Here is a 24681-nt window from a genome sequence, read left to right as displayed (position 1 = left end):
AGGAGCGAGGGGGAGGGAGGAGGGAGAGTGGGGAACAAGAGGAAAACAGGAGGAGGGGAGGAAGTGTAAATTTTTAAATGGAAAAATTACCTTTCTAGACCTGGATGGAGGTGGGGGGTCCTTGGACTTCCCACAGGGCTGGGAACCCTGATTGCTCTTTGGGTTGATGAGGGACGGGGACTTGATCGGGGGAGGGGGAGGGAAATGGGAGGTGGTGGCAGGGAGGAGGCAGAAATCTTTAATAAATAAATAATAAAAATTTAATTAAAAATAAAAAATAAAAAAAAGATGTTCCAAGAGCAGACCAGTCAAGAGGAAAATAAATATCAGTAAGAGATAAAATGAAAAAAATTACACTGTGGTTAACACTACCTAATTCTGAAAAAAATAAAGTCAGTTTACAATTTGAAAAAAAGAAGAAAAAGAAATTCATAAAAATAAATGCTTTAATAATGGTAAAGATTTTAAAGAGGCAGAGTAAATTAATTGAGCAAAAATAAGCCATGGAAAAATGGAAAATTCACAGAGAGTCTGCATTATGTATGGTATTGTTATTTTTTAATTTTTTGACTATGAAAGAGCTATGTACAGAAAGACGTTTCATTATGTGGGCTGCTAAGCTAAACCAGTATGTATATTGTAATGGTATCTTGAATTCAGAATTTGGGTCTAAGGATATGGTGCTTTGGAAAAGAGGTTTTTCTTTTGTTTTCACAGAAGATGAGAACCTACGGATTGTTTCTACACCAATATAGTTTCATGGACCAAGGCCTCCTGAATGTTTGCCGTGAATACCCTCGAAAAATTACTTCACATACTGCTGACTTAGCTGAATCTAGAGCACAAGAAACACCATGAAAGACCTGATTAATGGTGCCCCCATACAGTAGGAAGAAATATGGAGGGATATAACTGTGCCCATATTCCCAAATATTGTTTATAAATGTTCTTTTGCAGTTAAAGGGGGATATGATATAGATATAAATAATTTACATTGGTATAAATCTTGGTTTATTGATATAATAAGATCAATCTTGTTATATGTATACTTCTGCTCTTGATTGAGGTGTTGTGATTGTGTAGTTTATTTTAAAAATGAAATGTACAATTAAGAAATATATGTTAATAGATAGTCATCTGTAATAGTCAAGTTTGTAGTCATGTTAGTGGATTTTTCAGATGTACATAGATATATTTCAGATGGATAGGCATTCTTCATCTCTTTCAAAGACTACAGAATATGGCATTTAAATGTTTTAATAATTTAGGACTTTTCATGACAGTGAGACATGTCTGCTCCTGGCAGCATCAATTACTTAAGAAAAAAGATGGGCATCAAAGAGGCTCCTTATGGAGTTTGTCAAGTTGAAAGCATAGGCCCCTGCCCCTCACATCTATCCCAGCCCCCAGGCCTGGTTTGGACTCCAAATCCCAGCAGGTCAGGACTATTCCCCAGGGTATTTAAGTGATCCTGCAAAAGAGGAACACGTGGTCTCCCTTTCTTCCTGCAGTGGTCACGTTTTTCACAGCTTCCAGGTTCCCCCTTGGGGCCACCAGAGAGCGCAGATCTCCCATTAAACCTGGATATTTCTTAATTTGGCTTGACTTGGAATTTTTGTGTCGGCAGGGAGCTTACATTAAGAAATATTCCTAACATTTTGGAGGTTCCGCTGAGCTAGGGCATGCTCTTTCCACGTGGTAGGCCTCGTGTTGAAAGGCCCCTTAGTCTACAGTTCAAGCTCTCTATGCCCCACTTAAAATCAGCTTCTGGGCTACAGCGGCTGCATCTTGGTGAGTCCCCTTTCTTGTCTATGCTATAGGGTTTTGGGGGACCCATTTATACTAATTTTTGTCATTTTTGGATTTCTGCTGAAGTTGTGAGCTCACGCCGGGAATTCAAGTCCCAGGTTGCGGTCAATCTTGCAGGATCAGGCTTGGCTGAGGTGGAGATCTGTTTGTACTGGGATGCTGGGCATCCAATCTCCACAGCCCCTTTTGGACCTAAGAGCCATTTTAGAGGATGCTCTAAAATGAACTTAGGCCACATGGTTGGGCATAGACTCTAAAATGGGCACCAAAGTCAGGTCTGCTGTTGCCCCTGCAAGCCTCTTACAAAAATCTTTTTAAATTGAGCCTGTCTGAACAGAGTGTGTATATATATATATATATATATATATATATATATATATCCACGGTTTTTGGTCTCTGTGTTCTTGCCCCCCTCCCCTTAGTAGCCAATCTCTCACAGCACCATGCTGCCAAAGGCACTGGCCCCTCCCAAACTCCCTCAACCCCACACTTCTCAACCCCCTCCAGTGGAGCAACATTCTTCCCCCTCCCTTTCCCAATTCGGAGGTTCAAGGTCAACTTACACCTTCCCCTCCCCCTCCTACCTCACTGTTCCACTCCACGCAGTGGGCTAGCCCCTCCCAAGCTCTCTTTTCTCTTTCAAATCTCTCTCAGGTAGAAAAGTGGCTAGGTTCCTTTTCTATTAATGCTTCTGCTTTCCCACTTTATCTCTTAGTCAGTACCAGATATTAGGAAAGAGTTAAGAAAAGTTGAAGAGGATCCCCAAACTCCTATACAGGAAATGGTGAAAATGGCCTTTCAAGTTTTTAGTGCCCGAGAGGAATCAGCTGAGTCTTCCTGACAGACAAAACTATAATAATCTACAGGTCCAGGCCTTAGCAGCTTCCCTAAGGTCACAGGAAGGGGGACAAAGGAAGCCAACCACAGGGCTCTATCAAGTGAGGCCTAAATGGTCACTTGGCATGATATTGCACTACACCTGCTCAGAGGTTGTACCCTATCTTCTAGCAACCTGGACACTGGAAATCACAATGCCCCCATGCGGGCTTGTCTTCTATGCCAAGCCACAGAGTTTGGCCCCATCGCCACTGGAAAGTGAAACTGTGCCAGCCTTCAAACATCTCAGCCTTGCAGAGGATTGATGCTGCCCAGACTTGGTAAATCCCATAACTCTCTCCTAGCCTAGGTTCATGCTACAAGTGGCGAGTAAGTACATAAATTTTATTCTCACTCAGGCCTAAAGTTTCCCTCATCAATTTCAGTTATAGGGGTAGATGGGACCCTTTCCTCCCCACTTAAATCTTTGCCACTGCTCTGCATTCTTGCAGGACATTTTTTCTCTCATTCTTTCTTAGTGATACCGGCTTTCCCAGCACACTTACTGGGTGGAGATATTCTTAGCCGTTTCCCCAAAGCTTTATTCCGCTTCTTGGAGCCCCTTTTAACACCACCCATCTCCAAGATTCTCTTTTACAGCTTCAACCTTCCTGCCAGACATGTGCCCAGGCCAACCCACAAGGAGTTCTCCATATACACCAATTTGTGGACACCAACTGGTCAAAGATTGACAGGTCTCTCGAACCTCGATGAACAGGACCTCACACAGTAATCCTCACCACCCCCTCGGCTGCCAAGCTCTTGGGACACCCATGCTGGTACCATCTCTCCAGACTTAATTGGGTGCCTACTCAAGACACTTGGTATGTCCAGCAGATAGGACCTTCCACCCTCTGATTTTCCAGGATGCCACAATAAAGGGCCTACCTGCTCCTCATTCTGGCACACTCATCTTTAGCGATAACAGTTTTTTCCAGACACTGCCTACTCATCTCCCCCAAGGAACAGATGCTTGCCTTCTCCAGAATGACAGATCATGGGATGCCTTTCCAGCCACACCTCTCGCTGAACTTGAACACCTGGCTCTCCCTTTCCCTACACCACCCCATGCCTGCAGGAAGTAGCCAGATTTGAGTCTATGCCCTTTTTTTCCCAAAAGAGCCTAAATGTTTGTCACAATTACAATTCCAATTTTCTGTCACCCCTATATCCAAAGAGTCTGAAATGTCAAGGTGGAAGTGTAGGCCCCTGCCCCTTGCATCTATCTCAGCCCCCAGGCCTGGTCTGGACTTCAAATCCCAGCAGGCCAGGTCCTGACCCCTCCCTGGGGGTGGGGTCAGGACCACTCCCCAGGGTATTTAAGTGATCCCCCAAAAGAGGAACAAGTGGTCTCCCTTTCTTCCTCCCAGGGATGGCATTCCTAGGGCTTCCCAGTTTCCCCCTCGGGGCCACCTGACAGTGTAGATCTCCCATTAAACCTGGATATTTCTTAATTCAGTTTGTTTTGATTTGGCTTGATTGGGAATTTTTGCATGGGCAGGGAGCTTGTGTTAGGAAATGTTCCTAACAGAGTTTGCAAGTCATTTGTGCAAGAAACTGCTCTGGCCTAGACTGCTTCACTGGACATGTAGTATCAACAGAGAGATGACTGCTGAACTTGCCTAAAGGTGAGATGGTCCTTTGGGGTACATGCTTCATGAAAGAGTCTGTGAGACATTCTGCAGGACAAAGAGAAAGTGACTGTTTCATGGAAAAGTCTGCTGGATACTATGGCCCTGTAGGCTGAAGATGGATGCCCCAACTATACAGAAGAATTTAGGGTGACTGTCCAGGAAGTGAGATGTCTCTGTAATTTCTAGAGTTTTGGAAGTTCCTTATAATGCACTTTTTGTTTATTTAGGTAATATTCTATCCTTCTGGAGTCTTTGATGGTGTTGAAGAAATCATATTTATAGTTATAGTTCTTCTTAATTATGATAAAAGATAAAGTAAATATAAGTATTTAACTGTAATTATTATTTGAAACCTGTTTTGTTATATGTACTTTTACTATGTTAAAATTAAAACATTCCTTTTTTTTAAAACAGGAAAGGGGAAATAGTGTAGGAGGTTTTTCTGTTCATGTGTTGCTTTTATTGGGTAATAAGTAAAGGAACTGCTTTGGGCCTGATAGGGCAAAACTTAGGTAGGTGGAGAAGACAGAAATGAATGCTGGGAAGAAGGGCAGAGTGAGAGATAAGGATACAGAGAGGGAATTCAGAGAAGCATCACCTTTCACGATAGCCACAAATAGCATAAAATATCTTGGGGTAACTCTGACCAAGGAAGTGAAAGATCTATTTGACAAGAACTTTAAGTCTTTGAAGAAAGAAATTGAAGAGGATAACAGAAAATGGAAGGATCTTCCTTGCTCTTGGATTGGGAGGATCAACATAGTAAAAATGGCAATTCTATCAAAAGCAATCTATACATTCAATGCAATCCCCATCAAAATTCTCCACAGACCTTGAGAGGACAATAATCAACTTTATATGGAAAAACAAAAAACCCAGGATAGCCAAAACAATCTTATACAATAAAGGAACATCTGGAGGCATTACCATCCATGACTTCAAACTCTATTACAGAGCTTCAGTATTGAAAACAGCTTGGTACTGGCATAAAAGCAGAGAAGTAGATCAATGGAATCGAGTAGAAGACCCGGATTTTAACCCACAAACCTATGAACACCTGATTTTTGATAAAGGAGCTAAAAGTATACAATGGAAGAAAGAAAGCATCTTCAACAAATGGTGCTGGCAGAACCGGTTGTCAACCTGTAGAAGAATGAAAACAGATCCATATCAATCACCATGTACAAAACTCAAGTCCAAATGGATTAAAGACCTCAATATCAGTCTGAACACACTGAAGCTGATAGAAGAAAAAGTGGGAAGTACTCTACAACATATGAGCACAGGAGACCACTTCCTACATATAACCTGGGCAACACAGACATTAAGGACAACATTGAATAAATGGGACCTCCTGAGACTGAGAAGCTTCTGTAAAGCAAAGGACGCCGTCACTAAGATAAAAAGGCAACCCACTGACTGGGAGAAGATCTTCACCAACCCCGCAACAGACAAAGGTCTGATCTCCAAAATATATAAAGAACTCAAGAAACTAGACGATAAATGCTAAGTAACCCAATTAAAAAATGGGCACTGAGCTGAACAAAGAATTCTCAACAGAAGAAGTTCAAATGGCCAAAAGACACTTAAGGTCGTGCTCAACCTCCTTAGTGATCAGGGAAATGCAAATTAAAACAACTTTGAGATACCATCCTACAACTGTCAGAATGGCTAAACTCAAAAACACCAATGATAGCCTTTGCTGGAGACGATGTGGAGTAACGGGTACAATCATCCATTGCTGGTGGGAATGCAAACTTGTGCAACCACTATGGAAATTAGTGTGGCGATTTCTCAGGAAATTCGGGATCAACCTACCCCAGGACCCAGCAATACCACTCTTGGGAATATACCCAAGAGATGCCCTATCATACTACAAAAGTATTTCTTCAACTATGTTCATAGTAGCATTATCTGTAATAGCCAGAACCTGGAAACAAGTTAGATGCCCTTCCACAGAAGAATGGATGAAGAAAGTGTGGAATATATACACATTAGACTACTACTCAGTGGTAAAAAAAAAAACAATGACTTCTTGAATTTTGCATGCAAATGGATGGAAATAGAAAACATTATCCTGAGTGGGGTAACCCAGACCCAAAAAGATGAACATGGGATGTACTCACTCATAATTGGTTTTTACCATAAATATAGGACAGTTAGCCTATAATTCGCGATCCTAGCGAAGCAAAATAAGAAGGTGAACCCAAAGAAAAACATATAGTTATCCCCCTGGATATTGGAAGTAGTCAAGATTGCTGTGCAAAAATTTGAGAACTGAGACCGGGCGATGGTGGTGCAAGCCTTTAATCCCAGCACTTGGGAGGCAGAGGCAGGCGAATCTCTGTGAGTTCGAGACCAGCCTGGTCTACAGAGCTAGTTCCAGGACAGGCTCCAAAACCACAGAGAAACCCTGTCTCGAAAAACAAAATAAAAAAAAATTTGGGAACTGGGGGGTGGGTTGGGATGGGGGAAAGGGGAGATGGGGAAAGAAAAGTGAGAAAGGGAGGATAGGGGGAACTTGGAGAAATGGGATGGTTGGGATAATCAAGGTTGGATATGGGAGCAGGGAAGTATATATCTTAATTAAGGGAGCCATTTTAGGGTTGGCAAGAGCCTTGACTCTAGAGGGGTTCCCAGGGGTTCAGAGAGATGTACCCAACTTGGTCCTTGGGCAGCTGAGGAGAGAGAGCCTGAAATGGCCCGATCCTATAGCCATAATAACGAATATCTTGCATATCACCATAGAACCTTTATCTGGCGATGGATGGAGATAGAGACAGAGACCCACATTGGAGCAATGGACTGAGCTCCCAAGGTCCAAATGAGGAACAGAAGGAGGGAGAACTTGAGCAAGGAAGTCAAGACCGCAACGGGGGCACCCACCCACTGAGATGGTGGGGCTGACCTATTAGGAGATCACCAAGGCCAGCTGGACTGGGACTAAAAATGCATGGGATAAAACCGGACTCACTGAGTATGGTGGACAATGAGGGCTGCTGAGAAGCCAAGGACAATGGCGCTGAGTTTTGACCCTACTGCATGTACTGGCTTTGTGGGAGCCTACCCAGTTTGGATGCTCACCTTCCTAGACCTGGATGGAGGGGGGAGGACCTTGGACTGCCCACAGGGCAGGGAACCCTGACTGCTCTTTGGACTGGAGAGGGAGGGCGAGGGGAGTGGGGCATGTGGAGTTGGGGGAGGGGGAGGCAAAAGGGAGGCGGGGAGGAGGTGGAAATTTTTAATTAAAAAAATTCAATAAAAAAATAAATAAAAGATGGGTAACCATTTTGAACCAGAAACAAGAGAGGAGTAGATGGGGGACAGAGGGGAGACAGGGGATGAGAATTGGAGGACAGGGGAGAGGGGGAACTGCAGTTGGGATATAAAATAAATGAAAAATTTAATTTAAAAAACACACGGGTGACATCGTTCCCTACAAAAGCAGTCCTAGCCAGGCAATCCAACAGCCCATCAACATTGATGGAACCCATACCCAGGATCCTTGTCTTCTCTGGTGGGTAGGAGTTTACTGAGTGCCTCAAAATTTAAAAAAAAGTAGATGCCAGTGTTCATCTAACACGAATAATTGATATATATTATTCTTCCTCTGGCTCAGAAATTCTGATTTTCCCATTTGTTTTTAGTAAATCAAGTTGTATTCTCCCCTTCCCTCCCCACTTCTTCTCCTATTTCCTCCCTCCAGTTCCCCCTCCCAGATTGTCCAATCTGATCCCCTTTATAACAGTTTCCTGGTTTGTCTTGCGAGCTAAGGCAGCTATGGGAGCCACGGCAGGAAGACAAAACAGGAGACTGAGGGCAGTGAGGTTCTCTCACGGATGCCCATCATTAGAGTCTTAATCCTCCAGGACCAGTTTCATTGTTCCAGTAGAGAATGGTGTTTCTGAGGACTGAGATGCAGGTACCAACTGGCTCCACATAGCTGGGTTTCTACTTCTTGTCCAGTTTGTCTCTGGGGCACCTCTGGAGATCACGCCTGGCTCCATTCATCCCCTAGAGGGCAGAGCTGAGTCCCTGACCTTGTTCTGTGCCTTGTCCTGAGCCTCTTTCTCAGCTGTTTGTGAGGTGACTGCAGAGAAGAATATGTCCAGCAGGGGTCGCGGTGCACACGGATGTTCGCTGGGAGCACAGCCTTCTCTGGGAAAGAGAGCTAGACTCCAGGTTCTCAAAACACTGTTTTTCCATGCATTCTAAGTACTCTTTGTTTTGGAAAGCAAAGGTTAAAGGTTTGTTTTTTTGTTTTTTTTCGCCATAACTAAGTAAATTTTGTTTAGGGGAGAAATCTTGGGAGATGGATTTTGATCTGCTGTTCAGGCTTGCCTCAGCCTCCTGAGCATGGGACTAGATACAGAAACACACAAAAGAGCCTGGCTCCCAACAAGGTTTCACCTTTCAAGAAGCAAAACGATTTCTTACAACCTTTCATTTCCTCCTCTTGCAGCATTAACTGTGGAGATAATGCCATATTGGGTGCATTACACAGCTGCTAAAAAATTATGTGTATGTATGTCTGTCTGTATGTGGGTGTCTGCATGTGAGTGCATGTGCCCCAAGAGTTCTGAGGGTACAGGTTCTCTGGAGACTGAGATCCTGTCAGTTGTGAGCCACCTGATGTGGTAATAGAGAGCTTAACTCTGGTCCTTTGGAAGAGTAGCATGATGCCCTCGAGCACTGAGCCATCTCTCTATCCACATACAGGTTCTTAAACTCTGGCTTTTCACCCCATAGGGAATCTTACAACTGAATGTGAATATCCTGATTCTCATGAAACCCTAAAACCGAAATGTCAAGGAATGATACTGGGAGAGAGATGGCTTGGTGGAAAGTACCTGCCATGCAATGGTAAGGACTTGAGTTTTAATTCACAGAACCCATGTAAATGCTGGACACAGCGGAAGTATATGCACTCTCAAGGTTGCTATGGGGAGATGGCATGCAGAGACAGTAGAATCTCCAGAAATGCCAGGGCCAAGAAGACTGATCTACAGTGGAAAAACAATAAAGAAAGGCTGTCTCAAAGAAGGTGAAGTGGAAAGACCTGAGGTTGTCCACTCGCCGTGGCACACACACACACACACACACACACACAGTTACACATGGCCTCTATTCTCCCTGCCTGCCTCCCACACTGAGATCAGAAAAACCCCATTGCCTTCAACATATTAAAGAATCTCAAAGGCAGGAAACTTAAGTCAGGGTTTCAGAGACGTTTATGGGAGAAGGGAACTGGAACAGTGAGTCACAGGTTCCCTCCAAAGTCCAGCGCTTCTGCTTTAGCTCTGCATCCTCACGTGGTGCAGACAGAGCTCTCTGCTCTGTCCCCCATGAGGTCCCCAGTTCAGCTCTTCATTGACATGTCCTTGTGAACTCAGCCGAGTCATGTAGTTTGTTACGGCTCCACCTGTGAATGGTGTGAGATGTGTGTGTGACACAACACACTCCACCCTGTCTTCTAGGTGGCATTAACAGAGCCCAGAACTGAGTGTGTCATTTTGTAAGAGCAGCAAAGAGGGTTGTATGTGCCATGTCAATAATGGACCTGGGCCCTAGTTCATGTGGTTCATACCTGAACCTTGGTTCTGATATTCCATGAACAAAAGGAAGGGGCTCATTAAATTCCAAACAGCTGCTTTACTTGGAGAAATACCGACCTAAGATGCGATTGTGCTTCAGAGATATCAGTGGGCGTTGCTGTGCTCAGTAGAGGAAGGCTGACTGGATCCTGGCATTAGAGGGAACTCTTGGTACCTGGAAATGTGAATCTGAAATCTTACCTGTGTCATCAAAGTTGTGATGGATTCAGTACTCCTCAACTCCTAAGGATTGAGAAGAAAGAAAACAGTAAAGAAACCCCTCTATAACACGAATAAAATGTTTAAGAAAAGAAAGAAGAAAGGAAAGGGGATTAATTTATTGAAAGATGATTTTGCTCCTCTTTTGGGGTTTTGATTTCTGCCAGGATTGAATTATTTCAAAATCTCCTGAGTTTTTTAAACTTTGTTAAAAATAGATGTCTGAGGAAAACCAGCAGAATATTAACCAGTGTTACCCAAAACAAAGATTTAATTTTTTTTAATTACTAAAATAACAACTGCTAACACTATAATGTTTTGCCTTATATCATGAGGAAGCACCAACTGGACCCTGATAATTAGAAATTGAGCTCTAGAAATTTTCCATATAACCTAGAACTTTAATACTTCTTTCCTCCAGTACCTGATATTGGTTCCCAGATGACCCTTCTTGATATGAAGATCTTATTTATGGTTAAGTCCATTATATACAGTGGTGTTATATTTATTAATAGTATACACCCATATCTCCCTATACTTTATCTCATTTTATTTTATTTGAACAGTACCTTGCTATATTGCCTAGACTGATCTCATATTTGTGAGCTCAAATGATCCTCCTGCCTCAGATTCCTAACTATCTGAGACTACACTACAGGCATACACTACCACTTGCCTATAATTCATGTCAGCTCTAGGCCATTTATAAAAACACAATGTAAATAGGATGTAAGTAGCTTTCATTCTATATTGTTTAGGGAAGGATGACAAGGAATTATACCTCTTCAGTACATACACATTATTCTAACATTTTTGGTCTTTAGTTGGTTGAATTGCAGATGGCCAAGACTCCAGCAGTGAAGACCAATGCTGTGTGACGAGGTGCCCTACCTCACTATTTCTGTCCAACGTCTTGTGACAAGGAGTTCTACCTGAAGCAATTAGGCAAGAAAGGGGACATCAAACCGGGAAAGGAAAATGACTGCACATGTAGAAAACCCTAGAGATTCAATAAAAGTTTAGTAAATTGCAGCACACAGATTAATGCAAAGCTAATTGTATTTCTACATGGCAATGAAAAAATTCTGATAATTTAAGATAATGATTTTGTTCACAATAGTATCAATACCAAAATACTTAGAAATAAACTAAGGAGGCAAGTAGATGCTGAGGAAAGAAACTTAAGACAATGACTGGGAAAATAAATAACCTTTTACAAACTACAAAGTATTTATTTAGTGATGAATTTGTGCCACATCTCTAGAAACAATGACGATACTAAACACATCAGTAGCAACGAACAATACAGAAGCATGTAATGATCCAGGCAAGATGCATGTATCACCAGACAGGCAGAAGTCATTCCTTTTACAAATGTGTTAAGAAAAGATGTTAGTTATATAAGGATTTGAAATATTCAAAATTATAAATGGTTTCTAGCCATAAATAAAGGACATTGTCCTATAATTCATGATCCTAGACAAGCTAAATAAGAAGGTGAACCCAAAGAAAAACATATAGGCATCCTCCTGAATGTTAACCTTCATCAGGCGATGAAAGGAGACAGAGACAGAGACACACATTGGAGCACCGGACTGAAATCTCAAGGTCCAAATCAGGAGCAGAAGGAGAGAGAGCACGAGCAAGGAACTCAGGACCGCGAGGGGTGCACCCACACACTGAGACAATGGGGATGTTTTATTGGGAACTCACCAAGGCCAGCTGGCCTGGGTCTAAAAAAGCATAGGATAAAACCGGACTCGCTGAACATAGCGGACAATGAGGACTACTGAGAAGTCAAGAACAATGGCAATGGGTCTTTGATCCTACTGCACTTAATGGCTTAGTGGGAGCCTAGGCAGTTTGGATGCTCACCTTACTAGACCTGGATGGAGGTGGGTGATCCTTGGACTTCCCACAGGGCAGGGAACCCTGATTGCTTTTAGGGTTGACGAGGGAGGGGGACTTGACTGGGGGAGGGGGAGGGAAATGGGAGGCGGTGGCGGGGAGGAGGCAGAAATCTTTAATAAATAAATAAATTAAAAAATTCTCTTTAAAAAAAGATAAAATTTTAACAAAGTTTATATAAATAGATCACGTAAGTTAGTCTTTTGAGGTTTTCTTTTTTTACAAAGACTATCCTTAAAATTCCCCAGGAGTCAGTGAGTAAAGGGTTTTTAACACATGGGCAATTAAAAAAATCAAAACAAAAGAAAAACTAGCCTTCCTTTCATGGTGATCATAGAAGACCAAATGAAAACAGCAATGAAACGCCACTCTTTTGATCAGAAGACTGCCAAATATTAAATAGTGGAATAAAATTGGTATAATCCTGAACACAGTTACTGCCACATGCATTGAGTGCATAATACATTTGGTTTAGGGGTCAGGAAAGCAAGAGCATTTCATTAAAGGGGGCTGGATGAAGCAGGAGCAGGTGTGAGAGCCCTGGGTGCTTTACTCAAGGACTGTATGTAGTCAATGAGGCTGCTGGAGTTCAGAGGACACAGACACTTTCACATGGGAACAATAGATGACATAACCACAGAGCCCACAGGAAATGAAGTGGAAAGCCGCAGACTACTGGCATAGGTTCAGCAACCCCTGATGATGTTTCCACTTCAGTGATGATACCATTCATTACTGGGATGAAAAATTCAAATTATTGACAGTGTGCTAAAGCAATCAGGAAAATTCAAGGACTCAAAGAGAAAGTCCCTTTCTAATGAGGCCTAGTAATCTGCTGATGAGAGACTTATGCTTTAGTGTCAGAGCTTCTCTCTGATGGGAGTTCATTCACAGATGACAACCGTTTCTAAGGAGTGGTCCAAGACTCTGTGCTGATCCTATCATCACTAAGTTTGAGACCTGCGCTATTTAGCCTTTGTCTACTAGAGTCACCTGAGATGAGAAAACTTCAACTGAGAAATTGCATCCATTATATTGGCCAATGGGCACGCCTGTCCAGGCATTTTCTTAACTAAAGATTGGTATGGGAAGGCCCAGCCCACTGTGGGCAGAGACTTCCTTGGGAAGGTGGCCCTGGGTTGCATAAGAAAGGAATGTGATAAAGGCCAGAGGAGCCAGCCAATAGAGCAGTGTTCCTCTGTGGTCTCTGCTTCAGTTTCTGCTCAGGCTCTTGCGCTGACCTCTCTCCAGGATGGAATGCGAGTTGTAAGATCCCTAAACCCTTTCCTCCCCAAGGTGCTTTTGATCAGCAACAAAAAATGACAAACTAGGCCAACACCCTCTCTCAGTGCAACAGGGCAACACTTTTCAAGAAGATTGCGAGAAAAAAGCAAGCACTAAAGCCACACCCAGATAGCAGCTTAGGGCAGATGCAGAGACCCATGCTGCACACATTAGAACAAGAATATCTCCGAGGAAACATGGATAAGAATTTTGTGAGAGCCTGGTACACAAAACGATTTCATCTGAAGAATGTGTTCTGCTAAAGCAAAGCCTATTTGAGGAGAACATTAGGCTACGGCGTTCTGACAGCTCCAAGTACTATCTCCCTGAGACCTTTAACATGTTTTCCGAGCTAACCAGCTGAAGCAGTAAATGGAAATGCACAGTTTTGAGCCAACCCATGTGATTTCAGCTCAAAGTTGTCATAGTTACCCGATCTTCACAAGACACTATTGGTACATTACAGTCTCTCTAGCCCAGTGCTTCTCTACCTGCCTGTCACGACCCTCTGTTTTCTCAGTCACCTAAAACAATCAGAAAACACAGATATTTACATTACATTCCTAATAGTGGCAAAATTACCGTTATGAAGTAGCAACAAACATAATTTTAGAGTTGGGGTCATTATAACAGGGGGGATTGGACTAAGGGGTCACAGCATTAGGAAGATTGAGAACCACAGACCTAGCCATTGGCTCTCCCTCCCAGAAATCAGGCCTTGTCCCCAGCTCTCTGCTGTGACCTTGCAGCTCTCCTGGAGCTGAGTGCCTCCCTCCCCTTTGCAGCTGCAGACAAGGCTAGTCTCCCTCTCCCCCAGACTCCAAAGAACCTTGAATTTTTCTTTATTTACTAAAAATTTCTGCCTCCTCCCAATCCCCCATATCCCTCCCACTCCCCTCACTCCCCCTCCCTCTCCAGTCCTAAGAGCAGTCAGGGTGCCCTGCCCTGTGGGAAGTCCAAGGTCCTCCCCCCTCCATCCAGGTCTAGGAAGGTGAGCATCCAAACAGACTAGGCTCCCACAAAGCCAGTACATGCAATAGAATCAATACCTGGTGTCATTATCATTGGCTTCTCAGTCTGCCATCATTGTCAGCCACATTCAGAGAGTCCGGTTTGATCACATGCTCATTCAGTCCTAGTCTAGCTGACCTTGGTGAGCTCCCATTAGATCACTCCTACCTTCTCCATGGGTGGACCCACCCCTCGCGGTCCTGACTTCCTTGCTCATGTTCTCCCTCCTTCCGTTCTTCATCTGGGCCTTGGGATCAGGATATGCCCTTTGTTCTTTGGGAATGAAAAGTCAGCCTATGGCCCCCTTAAAATTGCATTGCACAGCATTGCATGGTGCAATGTGTTAGCTCCCCTAGGAACCAAAGGGTCTTTTCATTTAGGAAGTCACCACGCTATCCGCTATCCCTGGTGGCTATCTCTCCTGATGAATCTCATCTTTGGACCTGACAACCTACTCACTCTCCCTCCCTGCAGACATGGCTGCTTGTGGCCTTGATGCCATCATTTTTTCCTAACAAAACCCATCTGAAGGGTAATTCATCACTGCTTCTGTTGTGTGGCTAAGGTTTTCCTGGGGAGAAGCAACACATACAACTACTCATCCCAGATAGGGAACTCATGACAGAATAAAGCACAGGTACTACCAAAGCCCATCTTGGTGAATCAATGAATTGTTTTTGAATGTTTATTTATTTCATCTGCAATTGGGGTATGTCTGTGTGAGGCTGTCAAATCCATCACTTGCAGCTGGATTACAGACAGTGGTGAGCTGCCATGTGGGGTGGGCACTGGGAATTGAACACCAATCCCCTAGACAGTAGTCAGTGCTCTCAACCACTGAACCATCTCTCCAGTCCTGAACCAAAGAGTTTCACTGAGGTTAGTTACAGGAATATGGGTAAGGGGTTACTTACAGGAGCTCAAATGATTCAAAGACAACTGTATCCACAAGGCCCACTTCAGCATGGTGTCAGCTCCCAAAGCTGGGGCCCCAGAGAACACTGCACATCCTGCAGGCAGCTCCACAGGTTGGAGGGTGCCCTTCCCACGTGTCCCAATGGGTTAAATCTTTCCAGGCAGATGGGCTGGTTTCTGGTTCTCTCAGGCAGCTGGGCTTGCTGGAGAGTCTTCTGTGCAGCTTAGGTCCTCTCAGGGTCTTCTTTGTAGCTTGTCTTGTCTGAGAAGGACTCTCGAAAATCTTCATTGCTTCTCTGGGATGCAGGGGCCCAGTGGATTTGGTCAGTTTCAGGGACTTCCTGAAACTATTTTGAGTTGTTTACCTTCTGCCTTAAGGAGCTTCCTGCGGGGGTTGGTATAATCTTGGAGAAAACTGTCACACAATAGCTTCCTTTCTATGGACCTGTCTTCTGTAAATTATAGCAACAGTCATCTCTTTTGTAAATCTTATATTGTGGGAATGGGTTTGTGGCACAAGGGTGTCTCTGTGTGATTTTTCCTGGGGAAAAACACTCAAATATCTATTCATCCCAGAGAGAAAATTGAGGAGAGACTAGAGAAACATTCCTCTCTAGTCTAAATCAATGAACCACTAAGTTTATTGAAGTTCCTTACAGGCTAACGAGGGAGGGTTACTTGTAGGACAATGGATGACCAAAGGCATTTGTATAACCCAAAAGGCCACTTTAGTGTGGCTGAAAACTCACAAATTTGCATCCTTGGGGCTCGCAGTATAACTCTAATGTCCTCCACCAAAGAGGCTCGCCCTCTGGAGTTTCTGCTTCTGAATACTACAACTTTTGAGCTTGTTGAGCCTTCTTACTTCCTTTTGGTCCATGACATTTAAAAATATTCATTCATTCATTCGTTAACTCATTCATTCATTCAACCGTTTATGTGTGTGGGTATTCTGCCTGTACGTATGTCTGTGCACCACATGCATGCAGTACCTGCAGAGGTCATAAGAAGGCATCAGATCCCCCAGAACTGTAATTACAGATAGTTGAGATCTACCACGTGGGTGCTAGGAATCAAACCTGGATCTTTTGCAAGCGGAAAGTACTTTTAGCCATTGAGCCATCACTCCAGCCCCAGGTGTTTGTTTCTTACATTCCTCCTTCTTTCTTTCAGCATGCAATGTTGCAACGAGAAGAAAAATACTTTAACAAGGTTGTGGTGAGGCTTAGAGGATATGTTCTGTATTCAGTAAATGATTATTGTTAGCAAAATAAAATGTTATGACACAATACAAATTTACTTAGTAAAAAATAATATATATATACATATATATATATATATACACACATATATGCACATCTGGCCTTTGGTGTTTAAAGAGAGAGTTGCTTCCAGGACCTTTATCAGATACCAATAAGCTCTAATAGTGGCGTAGTATTTATATAAAACCCACAAACATCTTTCCATTGACATCATATAATCGCTAGATTCTTCCACTTATTTATATGTATGACTCTGTGTGTGTATGTGTGTGTGTGTGTGTGTGTATGGTGTGCAGGTGCCCATGGAAATTGCAGTGTTGGATCCCTTGAAGCTGGAGCAACTGGCAGTTGTGAGCTGCCCGATATTGGTGCTGAGAACCAAGGGAGGGTTCTCTGGACAAACAGCAAGAATCTCTGGATTCTTTATAATGTCTAACACAAAGTAAATATTATATAACTACTTTTTAAAGTATAGTGCTAGGATAATTTTAATAAGAAAAATTAGCTGAGCAGTGAACATGCATGCCTTTAATCCCAGCACTTGGGAGGCAGAGGCAGGTGGATCTTTGTGAGTCTGAAGCCATCCTGGCCTACAGAGTGAGTTCCAGGATAGCCAGAGCTACACAGAGAAACCTTGTCTCAAAAAACAAAGAATATTGATTCAGTAAAAACAATTTAAAAAATATTTTCAATCCACAGTTGTTTGGATCCACAAATGTGAAACTCGTGGATATAGATGGGTTTTTGTTATTACTGTCTGTTATTTTGCTTTTTTACTTGGTTTTTCAAAATAGGGTTTCTGTGCCTTAATCACTATGTTCCACCCCTAGAACTGACTTCCATAAATTCGTGTATTTGGGAGCTGCTGCTGGGATCCTCTTCATATTGTAGGAATGATGGAGGATATTCTTGTAGAAGTGTTCCATGGTAGCATTATGGCACGTAGTAAAAGTGCAATAAATGATGACTTTTTTGTTATTATCATAATTATATTCATTGTTTACAGCACAGAGAGTGAATTCTGTACGCATACTGAGTTTGATCACATGATCCATTATCCAGCTGGCCTTGGTGAGCTCCCATTAGATCAGTGGGTGGGCGCACCCCTCGCGGTCCTGACTTCCTTGCTCATGTTCTCCCTCCTTCTACTCCTCATTTGGACCTTAGGAGTTCAGTCCAGTGTTCCAATGTGGGTCTCTGTCTCTATCTCCATCCATTGCCAGATGAAGTTTCTATGGTGATGTGTAAGATATTCATCAGTATGGCTATAGGATAGGGCCATTTCAGGCTCCCTCTCCTCAGCTGCCCAAGGATCTAGCTGGGGACATCTCTATGGACACTTGGGAACACCACTAGAGTCAAGTCTCTCGCCAACCATAAAGTGACTTGCTTAATTAAGATATGTACTTCCCTACTCCCATATCCACCCTTCCTCCATCCTAACAGTCCCATTCTCCCAAGCACTCCCCATCCTCCCCTTCTCCCCTTTTTCTCCCCATTTCTCCTTACCCCCAACCCACCCCACCTCAAGTTTCCGATTTTTGCCTGGCAGTCTTGTCTCCTACCAATATCCAGAAGGATAACTATATGTTTTTCTTCGGGTTCATCTTCTTATTTAGCTTCTTTAGGATCTCACATTATAGGTTCAATGTCCTTTATTTATGGCTAGAACCCACTTATGAGTGAGTACATGCCATATTCGTCTTTTTGGGTCTGGGTTACCTCACTCAGGATAGTGTTTTCTATTTCTATTCATTTGCATGCAAAATTCAAGATGTCATTGTTTTTTACTGCTGAGTAGTACTATAATGCGTACATATTCCACACTTTCTTTGTCCATTCTTCCATTGAGGGGCATCTAGGTTGTTTCCAGGTTCTGGCTATTACAAATAATGCTGCTATGAACATAGTTGAGCAAATGCTTTTATAGTATGATTGGGCATCTCTTGGGTATATTCCCAATAGTGGTATTGCTGGGTCCTCGGGTAGGTTGATCCCAAATTTCCTGAGAAACCGTCACACTGCTTTCCATAGTGGTTGCACAAGTTTGCATTCCCACCAGCAATGGATGAGTGTGCCCCTTTCTCCACAACCTCTCCAGCAAAGGCTATCATTGGTGTTTTTGATTCTAGCCATTCGGACAGGTGTAAGATGGCATCTCAAAGTTGTTTTGATTTGCATTTCCCTGATCGCTAAGGAGGTTGAGCATGACCTTAAGTGTCTTTGGGCCATTAGATCATCAGAAGAAGTTCTGTTGAGAATTCTCTGTTCAGTTCAGTGCCCCATTTTTAATTGGGTTAATTAGCTTTATAAACTGTAGTTTCTTGAGTTCTTTATATATTTTGGAGATCAGACCTTTGTCTGTTGCGGGGTTGTTGAAGGTCTTCTCCCAATCAGTAGGTTGTCTTTTTGTCTTAATGACAGCGTTTTTTGCTTTACAAAAGCTTCTCAGTTTTAGGATGTTCCATTTATTCAATGTTGCCCTTATTGTCTGTGCTACTGGGGTTATACGTAGGAAGTGGTCTCCTGTGCCCATATACTGTAGAGTACCTCCCACTTTCTCTTCTATCAGATTCAGTGTGTTCAGATTGATATTGAGGTCTTTAATCCATCTGGACTTGAGTTTTGTGCATGGTGATAGATATGGATCTATTTTCATTCTTCTCCATGTTGACATCGAGTTACGCCAGCACCATTTTTTGAAAATGCTTTCTTTCTTCCATTGTATAATTTTAGCTCCTTTGTTGAAAATCAGGTGTTGATAGGTTTGTGGGTTAAAATCTGTGTCTTCTATTCGATTCTATTGGTCAATATCTCTGTTTTTGTGCCAATACCAAGCTGTTTTCATTACTGTAACTCTGTAATAGAGTCTGAAGACAGGGATGGTAATGCCACCAGAAGTACCTTTATTGTACAGGATTGTTTTGGCTATCCTGGATTTCTTGTTTTTCCATATAAAGTTGATTATTGTTCTCTCAAGGTCTGTAAAGAATTTTGTTGGGATTTTGATGGGGATAGCACTGAATCTATAAATTGCTTTGGGTAGAATTGCCATTTTTACTATGTTGATCCTCTCAATCCAAGAGCAAGGGAGATTCTTCTATTTTCTGGTATCCTCTTCAATTTCTTTCTTCAAAGACTTAAAGTTCTTGTCAAACAGATCTTTCACTTCTTTGGTTAGAGTTATCCCAAGATATTTTATGCTATTAGTGGCTATCGTGAAAGGTGATGCTTCTCTGATTTCCCTCTCTGCTTCTTTATCCTTTGTGTGTATAGGAGGGCAACTGATTTTTTGGAGTTGATCTTGTATCCTGCCACGTTACTAAAGGTGTCTATGAGCAGTAGGAGTTCTTTGGTGGAGTTTTTGGGGTCGCTTATGTACACTATCTTATCATCTGCAAATAACGAAAGTTTGATTTCTTCCTTTCCAGTTCAAATCCCCTTGATCTCCTTATGCTATCTTATCGCTATTGCTAGAACTTCAAGCCCTATATTGAAGAGATATGGAGAGAGTGGACAGCCTTGTCTTGTTCCTGATTTTAGTGGGATGGCTTTGAGTTTCCCTCCATTTAATTTAATGTTAGCTGTCAGGATGCTGTAAATAGCTTTTATTATAGTTAGGTATGACCCTTGTATCCCTAATCTCTCCAAGACCATTATCTTAAAGGGGTGTTGAATTTTGTCAAATGCTTTTTCAGCATCTAATGAAATGATCATATTTTTTCCTTTAGTTTATTTATATGGTGGATTACACTGATAGATTTTCGTATGTTGAACCAGCCCTGCCTCTTTGGGATGAAGCCTACTTGATTGTAATGTATAAATTTTTGGATGTGTTTTTGGATTCGGTTTGCCAGTATTTTATTGAGAATTTTTGCACTGATGTTCATGAGTGAGAATGGTCTGTAATTCTCTTTCTTGGTTAAGTCTTTGTTTGGTTTTGGTATCAGTGTGACTGTAGCTTCATAAAAGGACTTTGTCATTGACTCTTCTGTTTTTACTTTGTGAAACACATTAAGGAGTATAGGTATTAGCTCATCTTGGAAGTTCTGGTAGAATTCTGCATTGAAACCATTTGGTCCAGGGCTTTTTTTGGTAGGGAGGTTTCTGATGACAGCTTCTAATTGCTCGTGACTCACAGATTTATTTAAACTGTTCACCTGATCTTGACTTAATTTTGGTATATGGTACTTATCTAAAAATAAGTATCCATTTCTTTCACATTTTCCTATTTTGTGGCATACAGGCTTTTGTAGTAAGATCTAATGATTCTCTGAATTTCTTCTGTGTCTGTGGTATGTCCCCCTTTTCATTTCTAATCTTGTTAATTTGCAGGACCTCTCTCTGACATTTCATTAGTTTGGATAGGGCTTTGTCAATCTTGTTGATTTTCTCCAGGAACCAGATTTTTGTTTCATTGATTCTTTGGATTTTGTTCTTTGTTTCTATTGTGTTGATTTCAGCCCTCAGTTTGATTATTTCCAGTCTTCTACTCCTCCTAGATGAATCTGCTTCTTTTTTGTCTAGAGCTTTCAGGTATGCTGTTAAGTCTCTAATGTGTGCTTTCTCCATTTTTTTTTAATGTGGGAACATAGTGCTATGAACTTTCCTCTTAGCACTGCTTTCATAGTGCCCCATAGGTTTGGGTATGCTGTGTCTTTATTTTCATTGAATTCAAGGAAGACTTTAATTTCTTTCTTTATTTCTTCCTTGACCCAGGGGTGGTTCAGTAGTTGACTGTTCAATTTCCATGAGTTTGTAGGCTTTCTGGACTTAGAACTGTTGTTGAATTCTAGCTTTATTCCATGGGGATCCGATAGTACACAGGTGGTTACTACAATTTCTTTGTATCTATGGATGCTTGCTTTGTTACCAATTATGTGATCAAGTTTTGAAAAGGTTCCATGTGATGCTGAGGAGAAGGTATATTCTTTTCTGTTTGGCTGGAATGTTCTATAGATGTCTGTTAAGTCCATTTGGTTCATTACATCTGCTAATTCTCCTATTTCTCTGTTAACTTTCTGGCTGGATGACCTGTCCATTGGTGAGAGCAGAGTGTTGAATCTCCTACTATTAGAGTGTGAGGTTTTATGTGTGCTTTGAGTTCTAGTAATGTTTCTTTTACATATGTGGGTGCTTTTAGATTAGGGGCATATATATTCAGGACAGAGAATTCCTCCTGATGAATTATTGCTTTATGGGTATAAAGTATCCATCTCCATCTCTTCTGATTGATTTTAGTTTGAAATCAATTTTGTTAGTTATTAGTATAGCCACACCTGCGTGTTTCTTTGGTCCATTTGATTGGAAAACCTTTTCCCATCCCTTTACTCTGAGGTAGTGTCTGTCTTTGAGTTTGAGGTGTGTTTCTTGTAAACAGCAGAATGTTGGATCCTGATTTCGTATCCATTCTCTTAACCTGTGCCTTTTTATAGGTGAATCGAGTCCATTGATATTAAGTGATATTAATGACCAATGGTTGTTAACTCTGGTTATTTTTGTTTTGGGTGGTAGAGTTTGTGTGTTTCCCTTCTTTGAGTTGTGCTGGTGGAGGGTTGTCAGATGCTTGTGTTATTATGGGTGTTATTGGCTTCCTTGGTTTGTGATTTTCTTTCTAGTATTTTCTGGAAGGCTGGGTTTGTGGCAATGTATTGTTTAAATCTGTTTTTGTCCTGGAATATCTTGTTTTCTCCATCGATGGTGAATTCAAGATTTGCTGGGTATAGTAGTCTGGGCTTGCATCCATGGTCTCTTAGTGTCTACAGCACATCGATCCAAGACCTTCTGTCTTTCATGGTTTCCATTGAGAAGTCAGGTGTAATTCTGATAGGTTTCCATTTATATGTTACTTGACCTTTTTCCTTTGCTGCTCTTAATATTGTTCTTTATTCTGTATGTTTTGTGTTTTGATTATTATAGGGTGTGGGGAATGCTTTCTTTTGATCCAATCTATTTGGTGTTCTGTATGCTTCTTGTACCTTCATAGGAATATCCTTCTTTAGGTTGGGAAAGTTTTCTTCTATAATTTTGTTGAATATATTTTCTGGGCCTTTGAGCTGTAATTCTTCTCCTTCTGCTACCCCTAATATTATTAGGTTTGGTCTTTTCACTGTGTCCCAGATTTCCTGGATGTTTTGTTTTAAGAATTTGTTGGATTTGTTTTGCTCTTTAATCAGTGAGTTTATTTCCTCTATAGTATCTTCAATGTCTGAGATTCTTTCTTCTATCTCTTGTATTCTGTTGGTAATACTTGTCTCTGTAGTTCCTCTTCGTTTACCCAGATTTTCCATATCCAGCCTTCCCTCGGTTTGTGTTTTCTTCATTACCTCCATTTCATTCTCTAAGTCTTGAACTGTTTCCCTTACCTGTTTGATCGCTTTTTCTTGTTTTTCTTGGGTATGTTTGACAGATTTATTCATTTCCTCTACCTTTTTGTTTGTCATCTCTATTTCTTTATGGCAGTTTTTCACCTCCTGTTTAAGATACTCTATTATTTTCATATAGTTCCATTTAAAGTCGATTTCTTCTATTTCTTCTGGAGTAGGGTGTTCAAATTTTCTTGTTTCGGGATCCCTGGATTCTGGTGATGTCATGTTGCCTTTCAGGTTGTTGGAGGAATTCTTGCATTGGTGCCTGCCCATCTCTTCCTTCAAATGGAGCCAGGAGAGGCCTGGTGTCTTGGTCCAGTCTTTGCTGTGACTGACTCTCTGTGTGGATCTCCTCAGTACAGGAGCAGGAACTGTTCCTGTCTGGATGGAACTCCTCAGCACTGAAACAGGGATATCTGGTATCCCCCTCTGGGTGGATAGCCCCTCTGGATAAAACTCCTCAGCACTGAAACAGGGATGCCTGGTATCCCAAGCACACTGAGGACAAAAGGGCCAATGTGGGGGGCAGGGTGGGGTCGAGTAGAACACAGGAGACCCTGTAGCACATGCTAAACTTGCCCACACTCCCTTGCAGAGACCTTCAGGCCTGCCCGGCTGGCAGACACTCACCCCTCTGGGTAAGTAGCCTTAGTGCAGGAGCAGGAAACTGTTCCTGAGCCAAGAACCTTGCAGACAACAGGGCAGGCTTGGGGGAGGCTGGGTCATGTGTAAAAAAGACACCCCTGCAGCAGGAGCTGGGGAAAGGGGGTTGTGCTCTCTTCCAGGACAGGCTACCTGAGGATAGCACACACTCACCTGTCCAGATAGAACTCCTCAGCACTGAAACAGGGATGCCTCGTAGCCCAAGGACACCGCAGACAAAAGGGCTAAGGCAGGGAGCAGGGCGGGGTCGAGTAGAACACAGGAGATCCTGCTACACAAGCTGAAGGTGCCCTCACTCCATTGCAGTGACCTTTAGGCCTGCCCAGCAGGCAGACACTCGCAATTGATAACTTCTGGAAGAGGCAAAGTCAGTTCTTTTGGACAGTATAGTGCTTGGTAGGTTAATCATGCACCACTGGGTGGCTACCCACTTTACAGTACATAGGTAACACACATTGTACTTGATGATCTTAGAAAAAATAGTACACAAAGTTGAGTGGGTCAGGAAAGGTGGGTAGTTCTGGAAGAAGTTAGGGGGACATATGATCAAACCACATAGGACAAATTCTCAAAGAACTAATAAAAACAGAAATAATGAAAGAAACTGAAAGAACAACAATTTTTTTTTTTTTGGTTTTTTTCGAGACAGGGTTTCTCTGTGGTTTTGGAGCCTGTCCTGGAACTAGCTCTTGTAGACCAGGCTGGTCTCGAACTCACAGAGATCCGCCTGCCTCTGCTTCCCACGTGCTGGGATTAAAGGCGTGTGCCACCACCGCCCAACCAAGAACAACAATTTTAAAATGCAATAAGGGAATAATTTTTAATATGCCTGTAAAGTAGGTAGAAAATAAAGACTGACAAAAAGAACGGACTATGAAACTGAGGCATCTAGAGCATTAAATAATTCCACTAAAGTCAGATAAACCAGACACAGAATTTTAAAAAGAAGTATCTGATACTATATCCTATGTGAATCCCATGATTTTAAGATTATTAGGAGTTATCCTGGATAGTCCACAAAACATGGTAGAAAACTTTCCAGGAAAGCAGCCTTTGGAAGTGGAATCGGGTATACTACAGTGGTGTTCATCTTCTGTCCCCATTTTTGGTGTTGGAGCTTTGCTATTTAATGAGCGTT

The sequence above is a fragment of the Chionomys nivalis genome, chromosome X (assembly GCF_950005125.1).
Source record: "Chionomys nivalis chromosome X, mChiNiv1.1, whole genome shotgun sequence".
NCBI classification, from domain to species: domain Eukaryota; kingdom Metazoa; phylum Chordata; class Mammalia; order Rodentia; family Cricetidae; genus Chionomys; species Chionomys nivalis.
The sequence above is the reverse complement of the archived record's forward strand: the minus strand, read 5'-3'. Positions refer to the sequence as shown.